Source organism: Rhinatrema bivittatum, chromosome 5 (assembly GCF_901001135.1).
Source record: "Rhinatrema bivittatum chromosome 5, aRhiBiv1.1, whole genome shotgun sequence".
Classification (NCBI taxonomy): domain Eukaryota; kingdom Metazoa; phylum Chordata; class Amphibia; order Gymnophiona; family Rhinatrematidae; genus Rhinatrema; species Rhinatrema bivittatum.
Window position 1 is genome coordinate 361,606,723 of NC_042619.1, and position 17,588 is coordinate 361,624,310.

The window sequence follows — 17,588 nt, forward strand, 5'->3', positions numbered from 1 at the left end:
AGATACCGATGACTCTCGACCTGCATCGAGGACTTCGGTTTCCGCTTCTTCGGCACCGGCCACCAGTAAGGGAGACCATAAGAAAAAGCATCGCCATCGGCATTGCAAATCCTTACCATCTGATCCGAGCGCACCGGTAGCTTCCACTTCTACTTCCAAGGAGCCACCGAGGAAGAAAGCCTGTGCCAAGGAGCCCCAAACCTCCTCTGTGCCAGGTTCACCGAGGCGTCCCTCGCCTTCGAGAGAGGCACCAACCGATGCTCCACCTATACCGGTGGTTGTTCTGGCGGTGCCCATCCAGCCTCCCACTCTGGACCTGGCCTTAACAACGCCAGTGTTTGAGGAACTGAACTGGATGGTTCAGGAGACGGTGGTGCAAGCTCTCCACGGATACCCCATTCTATCGGCACCGATACCAGCTCCAATTCAGACGCCAGAACCGATGCTGGACAGGATTGATGCCCTCATCGGTGCTTTGCTTTTGGCACAGAAGAAAACACCGGCTGATGTGATGGTTTAGAAAAACAATAAACTATAGAAAACTTTGAAAAATGTGTTCCGTGATTGGGCTCCATCCTGATGATGTCACCCATATGTGAGGACTACCATCCTGCTTGTCCTGTGAGAAAAGGTTTTGTATATGACAAGAGTGACCTTAAATTATACACCTATCTGCAAGCTGAAAAGGAAAATTTCAATCTATTTTGGCTTTGTGTAAAAAATGTATCTTCAACATGAAACCATCAGGCAGCAGTGACATCTAGTGGATAAACTCAGGATTAAGGTTTTCAGAGGTGCAAAAGAAGCCCTTTTTTGTGGCTCTTGGCTAAAGACTGTTGCTACAATAATTGGGCTAAAGTACATTAAGAAGGGATATAAATAGAAAACCCCCCAGGTAATTATGAATAAAAGGTTCATGGCATCATAACCCAGCAAAGGATAGCTCTAAAAACATGTAGCAGCATAAGGAAAACCAATGGATCAGAGCACAGTGTAGGTGTGGGAAAGGGGGCTGAGGCAGAACCTTGTCAGACTCCTTAAGCATGAGCCAGATGTGAGACAACGCAATAGGATCAGGTAGTCAGTACAACGAAGTTGCTTGTCTTTCACAGCAGTTTTCTAAAGACAGTAGCTCAGACATTCATACAAATTTTCCACAGCTTTCTAGTAGACTGGTATTTCTTACTGCTCATGAGACTTTCTACTACTACTAGCGCTACTCAATATACACAGCACTGTACAAACACTTGAGTCCCTGCTCAACAGCGTTTATAGTCAAATACAAGTCAAGAGATTTGTAGAGTTTCATATAATAAGACAATAGTTAAAACTAGTTAATGAGGCTAAAGGGGGACTTTTTGTGCTGCTGTGGCTCTGCAGCCACTCTTCAATTCTTGTTTAGCCAAACTGATAGAAAGGCGAAAACTCCCAAGGACAGTATGGTTTAGACTGGTCACATGCTCTCTTCACAGAACTCGTTACAAGTAAAGAACTCTGCTTTCTCTTCAGACAGGCATGTTCACTCACACAGAGATACTTCCTAGCTAAGGTCGGTTTAAAAAAAACAAAACAAAAAAAAAGAAAACAGGGAAAACCAGCCACTAGGTAAAAAATAAAATGGTTGGCAAGATCTTTGTTTTTAAATAAAAGATTTAAATAAATTTCAACAACTGGAAAGATGCCCAAAATGTAAAAATGAGCCCTAGCAGGAAATTGCCATGGAGAAAGCAAATGTTGCTTACCTGTAACAGGTGTTCACAGGACAGCAGGATGTTAGTCCTCACATATGGGTGACGTCAGTGGACGGAGCCCTGCTACGGAAAACATTTCTGTCAAAGTTTCTATAAAGCTTTGACTGACACTGGCACACTGCATGCATTGAGCATGCTCAGCCTGCAATTATCCCTGTGACCACAGGTGTCTCCCCTCAGTCTCGTCTTATAGCAAAAAGCACAAGCGAAACTAAAATAATAAAACGTATGTAGACCCAACTCTGCGGGGTGGGTTTCGGGAGGATTAACATCCTGCTGTCCTGTGAGAACACCTGTTACAGGTAAGCAATTCTAGGAGTGCAGAGAAAGCAGAGTTGCTTAGCTGTAACAGGTGTTCTCACAGGACAAGCAAGATGGTAGTCCTCACATATGGGTGAGTACAGAGCTGAGGATGCCCGAGAGTGCACCAAATGCACCCAAAGACATGCAAAAGGCGCAACGACAGGGGTGGAATTTGGTAAGGAGGGCATCCTGAAACCCTTAATGGGTTGGTGGAAGGATGTTGGGTAGTTAAACTGAAAAGAAGATGAGTAGACGGACTGGCCAAACATGGAAGCATGCCGGCCAGTCTAATCTAAGCAATAATGGGCTGCGAAGGTATGGAGAGAGCTCCTGGTCGCAGCCTTACAAATATGCACAAGCGGCACCGGCCGAAGGTGAGCTATTGAGGCTGGTACGGCCCTAACAGTGTGGTTACACACGGTGTTGTAGTGAAATGCCTGCTTGGTGGTAGGAAAAAGAGATACAGACCGTCAATTAGGAGGAAAAGGTCTGTTTGCCCACTGGAACTCGCAGCTTGGCTTTTGCCACAGAAGGAAAGAGTTAGGTGTAATTCCTATGGAGTGTAATGCGGTCTAGATAGAATGCAAGTGCACTTTTACAGTCCAAGGAGTGGAAAACCCTCTCGCCCTGGTGAGACAGAGGTGTTGGGAAAAAGTGGGCAGAGCATATTCTGAGTAAGGTGAGATGCTGCATCTACCTTAAGAAGGATATGAAGATGAATATGTAAGACCACTCAGTCACGGAGGAACGCAGGGTCAAGTGAGTATGTAACAAGGTGTGGAACTCACTGACCCTGTTGGCAGAAGTGATGACTACGAGGGAAAGAATTTCCCATGCCAGACTGTTAAGTGAAAGGAATGGCAAGAACATAAGAACATACGAAAATGCCATACTGGGTCAGACCAAGGGTCCATCAAGCCCAGCATCCTGCTTCCAACAGTGGCCAATCCAGGCCACAAGAACCTGGCAAGTACCCAAAAACTAAGTCTATTCCATGTTACCATTGCTAATGGCAGTGGCTATTCTCTAGGTGAACTTAATAGCAGGTAATGGACTTCTCCTCCAAGAACTTATCCAATCCTTTTTTAAACTGCACTAACCACATCCACTGGCAACAAATTCCAGAGTTTAATTGTGCGTTGAGTAAAAAAGAACTTTCTCAGATTAGTTTTAAATGTGCCCCATGCTAACTTCATGAAGTACCCCCTAGTCTTTCTACTATCTGAAAGAGTAAATAACCGATTCACATCTACCTGTTCTAGACCTCTCATGATTTTAAACACATATGAGTTTTGTAAGCACTAAATATAGGCCCCATTCCGTAACCAGTAAAAATAGAGGCGGCTTAATCACTGGATAACCCATGGTAAGCTAACTCCGAAGGGGTTGAACTGTTAACCCATGCTATAGTTACACAATGTTGGGTAGTAGCACCTAATATGGAACCTAAGAAAGAGATCTAGGCGTCATAGTGGATAACACATTGAAATAGTCAGTTCAGTGTGCTGCGGCAGTCAAAAAAGCAAACAGAATGTTGGGAATTATTAGAAAGGGAATGGTGAATAAAACGGAAAATGTCATAATGCCTCTGTATCGCTCCATGGTGAGACCGCACCTTGAATACTGTGTACAATTCTGGTCGCCGCATCTCAAAAAAATATAATTGCGATGGAGAAGGTACAGAGAAGGGCGACCAAAATGATAAAGGGAATGGAACAGCTCCCCTATGAGGAAAGACTAATGAGGTTAGGACTTTTCAGCTTGGAGAAGAGACGGCTGAGGGGGGGGGGATATGATAGAGGGATTTAAAATCATGAGAGGTCTAGAATGGGTAGATGTGAATCTGTTATTTACTCTTTCGGATAATAGAAAGACTAGGGGCCACTCCATGAAGTTAGCATGGGGCACATTTAAAACTAATCGGAGAAAGTTCTTTTTCACTCAATGCACAATTAAACTCTGGAATTTGTTGTTAGTGCATTTAGTATAGCTGTGTTTAAAAAAGGATTGGATAAGTTCTTGGAGGTGAAGTCCATTACCTGCTATTAAGTTGACTTAGATAATAACCACCGCTATTACTAACAACGGTAACATGGAATAGACTTAGTTTTTGGGTACTTGCCAGGTTCTTATGGCCTGGATTGGCCACTGCTGGAAACAGGATGCTGGGCTTGATGGACCCTTGGTCTGACCCAGTATGGCATGTTCTTAATCGGGTATCCCCACTCCCAAGTGGTACACTAATTGGAACTGAGGTGTACCCATGTGGAGGGGAGCAGAATCCGAGGGAGTAAGAGAAAATAGTGGTGTAGAAAAAAAGGTGGTAATACCCTTTTGTATATGCCATGTGGTAAATCATGCCATTTTGAATGGTAAGATTTCTGTGTGGAAGGTTTTTGTGACGCTACCAGTACCTGAGAACATCAGTGAGTCCATGATATGAGACTGTCCTGTGAGAAGGCGAATTGGTTACTGGTGTGATAGATTGAGAAGTATGGGAAAGCATACTGGTCTCGGCCAGGACATGGGTCTGAGAAAAGTGAAACCCATCCCAGTGCAGCATAATAAGAGTGCTGGCTATGAGAAGCATCGAAAGAGACACATAGAAGAGGCCTTTGTTGCAGCAAAGGTGTCCATGGGAACACATTAGAGACATGTGTAGGGAGTAGAATCTGTCCACCGTATGGTTCGATTAAGACGCAGAGGGCAAGGTCGGATGACCTCAGCGCTAGAAGATTTTTCTTGCTACACATGTAGTCCGAGACCATCCGAGAGGATGGAAACCTATATGGAGAAGGTCTGCTAGTGCGTTCAGTAAGTCTGTTAGATAAGTGGCCCGGGGATACATGGAGTGAGCAAGGGCCAAGGGTACAGCTGCTCAGCTTCCTAGCAGAGCAGCTAAGAGGTTGCGCGTGCTTGTGTGTTGGAAATACCACATTGTCACTATGCTGTCTGTCTGTATGCACGCACAAAGGTTTGTTGCAGAGGCAGTATTGTGAGGCAGTATTGTAAGGCATAAAGGCCTAACTCATGGCTCAAAGCTCCAGGAAGTTGATGTGAAACTCTGCATGCAGCGGAATAGGCGCACATTGGGTTGAGAAGGTGTTAGTTCGAACTCTGCAACCCTGAGTAAATGCAAGCATGAGCAGGACCAGCCTAGGTTTTGGTTCTAGATCTGCAATACGGATCAGGGACGAAAGCGGTTGAACAGCTTAGATCCACTGATAATTGAAATTTCACTGAATCTTACTCATAGCAAATCTGGACCTATGAGTAAATTGCATGGTGAAAAAATCCTGTGGCCCAGCAATGAAAGAAATGAGGGGCTGAGGTTATGTTGTATGCGTGCAGAGATATATAGGAATTTGTCAGAATGTCTGCGTGGTTGTTGGACAGGAAGTTCGTTGTGACTGTGGTGTCCAGAAGTGTTCTAAATGGGATTTATGGTAGTTAACAGCAATCCCAGGTAGAAGATTTATAGTGAGTCGTGAAGAAGATAGAGCTCCTTGCTTGGATTGACTGTTATGCAGCTGTCCATGCAAGGAAAAGCGTGAATGATGTTTAACTCCGTAGAGAAACAGTAGTCACTGCTAGCGATTTAATGAAATACCCAAGTTGCCGAAGCTGGGGCAACCGACAGAGCTTGGGATTGTAATATTGATATGAAGCACATAGAAAGATTAGAGGAGAGAGGCAACCTACTTACTGCGGTATGGAAGTATGGTGGACGAGAGACACCATTTTACCTGTCCCTTCTGAAGAAAGTTGATATTTCTGAGGTCCAGGATGGGCGGAGTGTAACTACTTTCTGTTGAAAGAAAGAATAGTGAGATTAAAACTCCCCCCCGCGCTTTGCAGCATCCGGGGGACTGTACCCTGAACCTTGGTACCAAGTGGGGTGGCCGCTCTGATATCCGGCAAGTTGAGAGACCAGGAGGTGTCCAACTGGCGGGGCTGATGTAATCTGGATATCATGTAATCTCCCATGGGAGCGTGAGCGGTAAAAGTCTTACCCACATTTCTGTGTGCTGTACAAGAAAACAGAGACCTGTCGCCAGGCCTCAAGGTGGATTTGAAATTGAGGCAGTGTTTGCTGGATCCTGTGTTTAGCAGATCAGCGAATGCATCTGGGATTTCGGTCCTTAATTATGAACCAGAAGCCAGAGTATTAATCAGTACAGAGTCCTGTTGCTGACAACGGGAGGATGTCCTGATGCAATTCCAAATGATTGGTAGAGAGGTTCTCTTGGTATTGTGTTAGACATAGCTGGCAATAGCGATATGTGACAACAGTACGGTTCTTGGAAGACAAGACGACCTAGAACCTTTCGAACCACATGGCCCGATTTAGAGAAAGGCCTCAATGGGATTGTCGCTGAAGCAGGATTAGAGTACTTACCATCTGTCGAGGATCACAGAAGGATGAGCCGGTGAAGATAGATGGCTCCGTGGATTTCAGGGGGCATCGAGGGACAGCCTGAAGGACGTAAACATCCGACTCAACTCGGAAACATGGTATGGTAGCACAGGTACAGAGGAGACAAGCTGAGCGTGTCTGGCGCTACCACAGTAATTTGTGGAGGGTCAGAACCCCGCACCGGAGTTGGTGGGGAACACCTCGGGTACAGGGGAGCCATTATGACTCATGAACCCAGCCCTCTTTGCAGCAGCTCGATGTATCGTGACGCCAGTGCAGAATTCCTCTGAACTCTGTCCAGTCATTCTAGAGCACAGAGGACTGCCAGCACTGTGTGGAACAGTGACGGTAGCAGTAGCGATGTTGCTAGGCCCGGGCATTCTCCAGCACAGAGTAGGACAGCACCGGTGTCTTGGATGGCATCTGTGGCGGACGGTCACCGTGCCAATGACAATGAGTGCCACGATGCTCAGCCTGGTCTTTCCCCAGCGCAGAGGTGGATGCCCTCGCTGTCTTGGATGGCGAATGATGGACTGTCAGCATGCCTGCACTGCTCCTGGCACTATGTAGTGTCGTAGGCCGATATGGGGCTTTAGTTAAAAACCCAAAGCATGGAGCACTGTGTTTAGGCGAGGGCATTACGTGTAGGTGCTATGTCAGTATCGATGGCGACATAGAAGCGGCCTCGAAGGTATCATCAAAAATATAGATGAAAAAACGTCGATGGCCCAGGCAGAGTAACGACAACAGTGATGGAGGCACCGACGGCATCGGCGTAGTTATCAATGGAAACGATGTGGCATCGAAGAATTGAATAGACAAATCGATGGCATCGGGAAATTGATACTGGCATAGAATGAATCGAAGGCCACATCAATAGGAACAACGAGGACATCTATGGAAACCACATGGGCGTCGACACACCGACACGGGCAACGATGGAATCGACCTGGGCATCGATGGCACAGACGACACCAAGGTGTGCATTGATGGCATCCACCCGGGTATCGATGACAATCTATGGAAAAATCAGTGCCATGGATGAAAATGTTGATGGCACCGAAAGAATCTATGCGGAGATCGATGGCATAGACGGACCGCGGGGGGAGGGGTGTCGATGGCATCAAACAAGGCAGGACGGTCTGGATGGGGGTACAGACAGTAGCGATGGGGGCATCAACTGCACAAAGTTACAGAGGTAATCGATGGAGACATGAATTCGACAGAGGCCCTGGCAGCAACAGTAACTGTGGAAGTCCCTATCCAACTAGCCTAATAACCAGGCAGAGGGTCACAGGAGGACACTTGCAGGCTATGTGGGGCTAACTGTGAAAACATAGGGAGAGGGAAGGCCGCAATTCGGTCGGTAGGCAGAGGAAACCGTAGTGAGGTGACAGGAACCGACCGAAAAACAGGGCATAGTACTCACCGAGCGTCGATTAAATGTACGCGAAGGGAGACCCGTGCAGGGAAAAAGTGTTTGTGAAGTTAAAAAGAAAATTATTCCTTACCTGCTAATTTTCGTTCCTGTAGTACCATGGATCAGTCCAGACGGTGGGTTATGTCCCCCGTCCAGCAGATGGAGTCAGAACAGACTTCGAGGGCGTCACCATATAAACCAGTAACCCTCTGCAGGAGCTCAGTATAAAGTATATCAAAGCCCATTTAGACAAGAACAGTCTGGGTCAAGTTTGCGTAACTATGAACTAAACTGCTGAAGTAACATAAACAGCCAACTATCGGCAAAAAACTGTCAACTTGTAGGGAGTTGTGAACAGAGATAAGAAACTGAAGGATACAGTAGACAGCTACTATAAGAGCCCGAGCAGAAGCAAGAATCCCAGAGTGGTGGGCGTCTGGACTGATCCATGGTACTACAGTAACGAAACTTAGCAGGTAAGGAATAATTTTCTTTTCCCTGAATGTACCAGGATCAGTCCAGACGTTGGGATGTACCCAAGCTTCCCTAAATCGGGTGGGTCCCTGAAATACCTGCTCGGAGAACCTGGTCGCCAAAGTGCCCAGAGGCGGAAGACGCCAGGTGTAGTCGATAATGTCTCAAGAACGTGTGCAGCGATTTCCATGTTGCTGCCCGGCAAATTTCTTGAGAGGAGACGGAGCGAACCTCCGCTCAGGACGCCACCTGTGAGCGAGTAGAGTGAGCTATGACGCCACTAGGAGGAACCCGTCCCGCTCCAATGTAAGAAGCGGAAATGGCGTCCTTTAGCCAACGCGCAATTGTCGTCTTCGAGGCCTGTGACCCTTTCTTCGGACCCGACCAGAGCACGAACAGATGATCGGAAACCCGGAAGTCATTAGTAGCCTCCAAGTAGTGGAGCAACGCGCGCTTGACGTCCAAATGACGGAGGGACCTCGGTTCGTCGGGGGTAAAGGAAGGAAGTTCCACCGTCTGATTCAAGTGGAATGACGACACCACCTTCGGAAGGAAGGAACGGTGCGAAGAGAGACCCCCGAGTCCGTGAAGCGAAGATAAGGCTCCCTGCAGGATAACGCTTGAAGCTCCGAGACGCGACGTGCGGAACAGATGGCTACGAGGAATACCGTTTTGAGCATAAGATCATTAAGAGTCGCCCCGCGGAGCGGTTCGAAAGGCGACCCTGACAAGGCACGGAGCACTAGATTGAGACTCCAGGAGGGACAGGGATCCCTTATCGGGGGCCGTAGGTGCTTGACACCCCTGAGGAAACGTGCGATGTCCGGTTGGAGGAGGAGAGAACCGTCCTGGTGTACAAGGGAGTTCAGGGCCGCCACCTGTACCCGAAGTGAATTATAAGTGAGCCCCTTGTCCAGGCCATCTTGAAGGAACTGTAGGATCTGTGGCACAGACACCTTGGTGGGCCTAGCTCCTTGGTTGGAACACCACATGTCGAAGACCTTCCAGACTCGGACGTACGCTACTGAAGTGGACGGCTTGCGGGCCCGCAGCATGGTCGAAATTACCGCCTCCGGGTAGCCTCTGCGTCGGAGGCGGCGCCGTTCAAAAGCCATGCCGCAAGACAGAAGAGTTCTGCCTGCTCGAAAAATACCGGGCCCTGGTGAAGCAGTCGAGGTAGATGTCCCAGTCGAATCGGACCATCTATTGCCAGTTGTAGCAGGTCTGCAAACCAGGGCCGACGGGGCCACTCCGGGGCGACGAGGATCACGGCTCCCTGATGGTTCTCTATTCTGCGAAGGATCTTGCCCACCAGGGGCCAGGGAGGGAAGGCATAAAGAAGCCGGTGTGTCTGCCACAGAAGGACCAGAGCATCTACCCCTTCCGCGCCGCGCTCTCTCCTGCGACTGAAGAAGCGGGGGGCCTTGGCGTTGAGGGAGGTCGCCATCAGGTCCAAGTGTGGTGCGCCCCATCGGCGGACCAGAAGATGAATCGCTTCAGAGAGGGTCCACTCCCCGGGGTCCAGCTGTTGACGACTCAGGTAGTCCGCCTGAATGTTGGCCACCCTGGCAATGTGTGAAGCTGCGATACGGACCAGGTGCCTTTCCGCCCAGTCCATCAGGAGTGTCGACTCGAGCGAGACATGTCGACTTCTCGTCCCTCCTTGTCGATTGATGTAGGCCACGGTGGTGGCGTTGTCTGAGAGAATCCTTACTTCTCTGTTCCGCACCAGCGGAAGGAAACGATGGAGCGCCAGACGTACCGCTCTGGTTTCCAGGCGGTTGATTGGCCAGCGTTGCCTCTTCTGGCGACCATGTCCCCTGCGTGGCGCTTTGATCGCAGACGGCGCCCCATCCCACGAGACTGGCAGCGGTGGTGACCACCACCCAATTGGGCACCTCCAGGGAGACGCCGTGAGCCAGGTGCGACGGATCTAGCCACCAACCCAGACTGTCCCTGGCGGTCGGTGGGAGGGGTAGAATCACCTGATAATCCTGGGAGACCGGTTTCCAACGGGAAAGGAGAGTCACCTGCAGGGGACGCAGATGCGCAAACGCCCAGGGCACCAGATTGATGGTGGAAGCCCATCACACCCCCAACAGCTGAAGATAATCCCAGGAGGTGGGTTCTGGCAACGCAGAAAATCGCCGTATGTGTTCCCGCAAGGATTGAGTCTTGTCCGGGCGGAGAAACATCTTGCCCTGACGCGTGTCGAAGCTCGCTCCTAAGAAGTCCAAGCGCTGTGAGGGCACGAGGGAGCTCTTTGAAAAGTTCACCACCCAGCCCAGCGAGCTGAGGACCTGGATGACCCTGGCTACCGACGACTGTCCTTTAGTGAACGACTTCGCACGAATCAGCCAGTCGTCCAGGTAAGGATGCACAAGAATGCCCTCCCTCCTTAGGGCCGCTGCTACCACGACCATAATCTTGGTGAAGGTACGAGGGGCGGTCGCCAAACCGAAGGGAAGAGCCGTGAACTGAAAGTGCTGACCCAGGATCTTGAAATGGAGAAAAAGACGGTGAGCTGGGAGGATGGGAATGTGCAGGTACGTTTCCGCCAGATCCAGGGAGGCAAGGAACTCTCCCTGGTGCACTGCTGCAATCACCGAGCGTAGCGTCTCCATGCGGAACCTGCTGACTCGCAGTGATTTGTTGACCTCCTTCAAATCCAGGATGGGCCGAGAAGACCCGTCCTTTTTGGGCACGACGAAGTAGATGGAATAATGGCCCAAGCCCACCTAGCCAAAGGGGACGGGAGCAATGGCCCCTATCTTCTGCAGCCGGTCTAGGGTTTGCTGTACCGCTTTCCACTTGAGGTCCGAACCACAGGGGGAGAAGAGGAACCTGTCCCTCGGAGGGCGGACAAACTCCAAGGCGTAGCCGTTCTTCATAGTGTCCAGGACCCACTGGTCTGTGGAGATATGCACCCACTCCTCGTAGAATTCCGCAAGCCGACCCCCGATTCTGGGAGTGGAGGAGTGGGCGACTCTGGCATCATTGAGTGGGCTTTGTTGGGGGGTTCCCCTGCCCTGAACCGTCTCGCGTGGGTCTTCTCCCACGAAAGGACCACGGCCAGGACTGGGATCTGGAGGAGGTTGTCCGAGGACCAGACTGACGGTAAGACCTGTAGCGCCGCTGCGCTCTAGCCCTTGTTCTGGACGAGGCAAAGGACCGGGTGGGACATTGTCTATCTTCGGGCAGCTGATGAACAGCATTCTCCCCTAGGGACTTGATGATTTGATCCAAATCCTCTCCAAACAGAAACTTGCCCCGAAAAGGAAGAGAGCCCAGGCTCGACTTGGAGGAGGTATCCGCCACCCAGTTACGAAGTCACAACAACCGCCGAGCCGCTACTACCAACACCATGGATCTCGCCAGCACTTGGAAGAGGTCATACAGAGCATCAGCCCCATAAGCTATGGCAGACTCCAGGCGATCCGCCTGGACGGTCTCTTCGGACGGCAGATCCTGCGAGGTGAGAAGTTGCTGAACCCAGCGCAGACTGGCCCTTTGTGCGAGCGAGCTACACATGACTGCTCGCATCCCCAGGGCGGAGACTTCAAAAACCCGTTTAAGAAACACCTCCAGCTTGCGGTCCTGAGTATCACGCAGGGCCGCTCCGCCCGTGACCGGAATAGTCGTCCTTTTAGTGACCGCAGAGAAACATAGAAACATAGAAATGACGGCAGAAGAAGACCAAACGGCCCATCCAGTCTGCCCAGCAAGCCTCACACATTTTTTCTCTCATACTTATCTGTTTCTCTTAGCTCTTGGTTCTATTTCCCTTCCACCCCCACCATTAATGTAGAGAGCAGTGATGGAGCTGCATCCAAGTGAAATGTCTAGCTTGATTAGTTAGGGGTAGTAGGGGTAGTAACCGCCGCAATAAGCAAGCTACACCCATGCTTATTTGTTTTATCCAGACTATGTTATACAGCCCGCTGAGTCCACCTTGGGAAACTTGATGAAGTCCAGGAAATCCTCAGGCAGCGGGTACAATTTTTCCATGGCACGAGTGACCTTTAACGATGCTTCAGGAGTGTCCCACTCCCTGGTGAGGAGCTGCAGGAAGGAATCATGGATGGGAAAGGCCCGAGCCCTCGGCCGGAGAGGACAGGGTCCCCCTTCTTTGAAGACGGGCGATGGCGGGAGCAACTGGAGCTGGCAGGTCCGGCGGTGGATCAAGATCCAGCTCCTGGAGGATCTGAGGAATGAGATCATCCAGCTCCTCTCTCTGGAAGATCTGGAGCGCGCGCGGATCATCTCCTTCAGACTGAGCGTCCGGGTGAGCGGGATCCGGTGGGTCTGGGAGGTCACCCCCCAAGGGTACAGCCGCCCCCGTGGTACATACCCAGGGTGGCAATCCAGGAGCCCCCGACAGAACCGACCAGGTCAGGAGAACTAGGAGGACCAGTAGGAACCCTAGGGGTTTTGGGGGGAGGGGGGCCTGAGGGCAGACCCCCGGGGGCCTCCAGGCCCTGTAAATAGGCACTATGCATCAGTAGAATAAATTCAGGGGAGAACCTCGGCATGCTGGGAGGGTGCCCTGGGGAGGGACCCTCTGTGGACCCCTGATCGGGCAAATCCCCCTCCGGGGATAGGTTCAGGGGAGAAACCTCCCGAAAGTCCCTCTCCTGTGCTCTAGACCTGGCAGCATCGTGCTGCAAATTTAAAATGGCCGCCGTTCCCGCCAATGGCGGCGAAGTGGCCGGCCCGCACCGCGGGGAGCGGAGGAAGGAAAAGGTACTAAGAGGCTGCGAGGTGCCTTCCCCCCCGGGGAGGCACCGAGCACAAATCCCCTCCCGCGAAATTCTGGACCCCGGCTTGCCGCAGGCCACACACCGAGACGGCCGTGGCATGGTGATTGCCGGGGGAGCAGAAGAAATGCCGCGGGGGGGGGGGGGGGCCTGGAGCATGAGAGTGCTGCGGGGGGGCCCGGAACGGCCTGCGCAACCCACCGAAGTCGTCCCTAGTTGCCGGGGAATTCCCCTTCCTGTAGCGGCGAAAACGTTCCGCAGGGCCGCGGGACAGCAACGATGGCGTGGAGAGGCCGGCACCACCGGCTTCCACGAGGCACAGCGCTCAACCCTGAAAATAAGAAGAAAATTGCAAAACCCTGCAAAAATAAAAGACTGTCACTTACCCCGGCCAGGGAAGGAGAAGAGAACAAGAGAAGGAGGCAGAACAGACCAGAGCAACGCCTCCCCAAAAACTGAAAACCCTTTTTTTTTTTTTTTTTAAACTTTAAACTTGCAAACTTGATCCACAATGTGAGGGAGTGACAGGAAAGAAGAGAAGAAGAGAATAAAATCTAACACCCTGCCACCCTGGGGAAGCCGCTGGTTCCCCCAACTCTCATCTGCTGGAGTCAGAAAGATACTGAGCTCCTGCAGAGGGTGTACTGGTTTATATGGTGACGCCCTCGAAGTCTGTTCTGACTCCTTCTGCTGGACGGGGGATATAACCCACCGTCTGGACTGATCCTGGTACGTACAGGGAAGTTTAAGTGTTTCAGTAAGGAAAAATTGTGAGAATTTCTCACAGAGCTCCTAACCGCTATGCTTACTACAGAGCAGAAAAATAAGACTGAGGGGAAACACCTGTGGTCACAGGGATAATCCAGGCTGAGCATGCTCAGTGCACTCAGTGTGCCAGTGTCAGTCAAAGCGTTATAGAAACTTCGACAGAAAAGTTTTCCGTAGCAGGGCTCCATCCACTGACGTCACCCATATGTGAGGACTACCATCCTGCTTGCCCTGTGAGAAATTTGAGTCCAAACCTACTAACCTGAAGGAAGGCAGTATTCAGACAACATGATTATATTCAGTCCCCACATTCACATGTCACAACCTTGCAAATCTTAACTTAAGACAATGGCTTGGGGAGTCAAGTTATGTCAGAGCCAGGACAGATGAAGACATCTAAAAAAGTAGGTTTAACATTCTCATTGGGGTCAAGGGACTGAATGCTCAAATTTTAGCACCGATAATGTAGAGTGCAGTGGTTCTCAACCTTTTTCTGATGGGAAACACCTGACACTAAACACATGATCGTCACAGGACTAAATATGAACATATACTCTGTATCTACAGGAACTACCCTGATCCCTCCACAATGGGTGCAGAACAGAACTAGGATATTCCTCGTTCAATTTACCATACAAAAAAAAGATATTTCTGGTGTCATCTCAGTAACAGCAACATAAATACTCTCTCCTACCAGGCACAATAGCCCTCCTTATGAACCCCCCCCCCCCCCCCCCCCCCAGTAATTTACCATCAATACATTTCCTATTGAGAAAACACAACAAATAATATTGATACAAATGCCAACATGCTAGTAAAATACCTCACCTCAGCACACATATAGAATCAACCTTCACCAAGTACAGAAAGACTATAAAGTACTAATATAGAGACAGAAACTGGAATGGAAACCCAAAAAAGCCACTATGCATTCTGTGCAAAACAGAAATATAGCACCTAACAGACTCCCAGGATCTGCAATAAATGTACACAAACTAATGCGCAAAGATTTACACCTGCATTATGGAAATCATTCAAACAGTAACAACCCTATCTATGAAAAGGCAACACTACAAATATTTAACCAGGTCCTAAACACCAAATCACCTCCCATTAGCCAAGCTGCTATAGATATCCACACAGAAACTACAAGCTTGTAGAATACCATTACCTGGGTCACAGACGCAGAACACAGACAGACCCTCACCAAATACAGAATAAAGTGACCATCAATTAATGTTTTTGTTTTTCCATTGTTGCACTGCATACACTAAGTCTGGCTTCTTGCTGTTTCTGGTTCAGTTTTTGTTTCTATATTTCTATTTATACATTTCTCAAGTAATATAAAATAATTCTAAAACTAGACTATTATAGTAAATGTTTCAAAACAACTGATAAATAGAACAACATCCAATCCTTAAAAACTTACAATATTATTAAAAATTCTCTAAACGCCAATAAAATATTTCAAACAGCACATAATACCCAATAATTAAAATGGCAGTCAATCAGGAAAGAAACTTAAGCCACCTTTACTTACCCTCTCCAGCAATTCTTAGAGTCCTTTCCCTTGTAGGCCAATAGCACACACCAGAAGCAGCAACGGCTGCTGAAGCTCTGTCCTCACGCTCCATGACTAGTCTATCTCACACACACACACACACACACACACACTTTCTGTCTCTCACACACTAGTCACCTCCCTAACCAATCTCTTTCTCTCACACACACGTCACTTCCCTGACCAGTCTCTCGCTCTCAAATGTTCTCTTACACACACAGTTTCTCTCATACACTTACACACATGCTGGCTCACTCTCTCTGTCTCACTCACCCCCACCCCAGCACACATGGCAGCTACAGCACAAGGCAGCCGGTATGCTGCTATTAAAAGCAGAGTCCTGACAGGCTGGAAACTGCAGCAGGACTGACCCCCCAGCAGTAAGAAGGCAGCACTCAGCTGAGAATGTAATTCTATGCTTTTTCTTCTCCACACCCCAGCCTTTTTTTTTTTTTTTTGCAGTTTATTATTATTTTTATATTTTCTTGCTGGTGTCATGCTGGTGAGAGAAGGGGAGGTCGGAGCTGGGCCAGGGCGAGGGAGGGCAGCGGCACCATACTCCTGCATCCCCTGGCAAAGTGGCCAGGCAGCACCAATCTTCAGCTTCGGGATTTTCCAAACAGCCACGTGGCAGGAAATCTCAAATGACTCCTCTGTGCCGCGATGATTGTAGCACAGGCAAACAGCTGAGTGCAGCCTTGGGATGTGATTTCTGCAGTGAAAGCAGCAGGATGGCCTTTTCTTCTTCCCGCGTGCCTGGTAAAAATCACTTCCTCTTCCGGGCCACAGGGGCGAACAGGAACAGGTCATGTTCCTGTTGCTGACTTCCACAAACAATGCTGCCGTTCCCCTCCAGCCTTGAATGTGCTGATAGCCCAGGCAGGAACAGCAGCAGTGTTCATCTTGCTGAGGTGAGGAGAAGTGGGGGGGGGGGGGGTGGCGGGGGCGCGCTACACACTGGTTCAGAACCACTGATGTAGAGAGTTAGAAACTGGTAATTTTTTTTGCCTACAACACAACTCAGATGACAATAACAGGGAGGCATCAGATTTGCACCCTGAACAGCTCTCTTGAAGAACAACTTGAAAACTTCAGGTGGCCCTGGGAAAACTGGCATGAAGTAGTCATTCCTTGGCACAGGAAGCTTTGTTAAGTTCCAAGTATTCACACTTCTGAATGGGTGAAACCACTATCACATTTGTGCTCAGAGCCCTGCATTAAGAAGCTGAACTGATGTGTCAGAGCCTCCACTCAAGACAGCATGAGTTTTTGGAGCCCTTCCTCAAATTCAAGTGGGGAGATAAAAACCTCGATTCAACTCTCAGACCTATCTCAGGAGCAAAGTTAGAGCATCTCTTCAGGGAAGCTCAGCCACCAATGGTTTACTTCCTGGGTTGTGTCAAGCCATCAAGCCTAGCTTCTTGGAGTTGGACTTGTTAACTGGAAGGAAGGTATGGCGCAGACATTTTGGGTATAAACCACTCTGGGTGACATCCGGGAGCAAATTTCACAGGCATCAGGCTCATAGTCCTTCTCAAGGAGCATGCAGCACACTTTGGTGGTCAGTCATGAATACTTGGAACAGAACTTCCAGTCAAAGAAAAACAAAACAAAAAAAAAAAAAAACAGCTGCAAGAGAAAAACCAACTGTAAACCTGTCCAACACCAAATTTCATACTGAGGTGAAGAAATCAGATGTGAAAAGCAGATTCAGAAGAAATGAATAAGATAAAAATTTAATGAAGAGCAACAAAACTGCTTAGGGGACTAAGAGCAAAATAAATAAATACTGGTCAAACAAAGAAGAAAATGGTATAAATGCTGAAAAACATATATAACCAACAGGGTAAAACCAAAAAGTCTTACTAGGTTAGCAGAAAGAAACAGAGCAGCCATGACAGCATGGAAAGTACTACATAGGAGTAGTCAAGACTTTACTAGAAAGCTCTGCACATGGAGCTGAATGGAAACAATTTCAGTTACATGATAAACTTAAGGCTGGTGAATCTGCCTGCCTTCAGAGAACCTTAATTTTGGCTAAGTAGACTAATAATTCTCAGAATAGGGTTACAAATAATTAAAATTAAATTAGTAACCATTTCTTTAAAAAGATATGAATATTAAAAAACTGTCTTTA

General features: G+C 49.0%; 1 protein-coding gene across 1 annotated transcript in view; it reads right to left on the reverse strand.

The window, feature by feature from the left end:
• Nucleotides 1–17,588, reverse strand: part of DNAJC3 (DnaJ heat shock protein family (Hsp40) member C3) — a 401,955-nt gene that overhangs the window by 219,269 nt on the left and 165,098 nt on the right.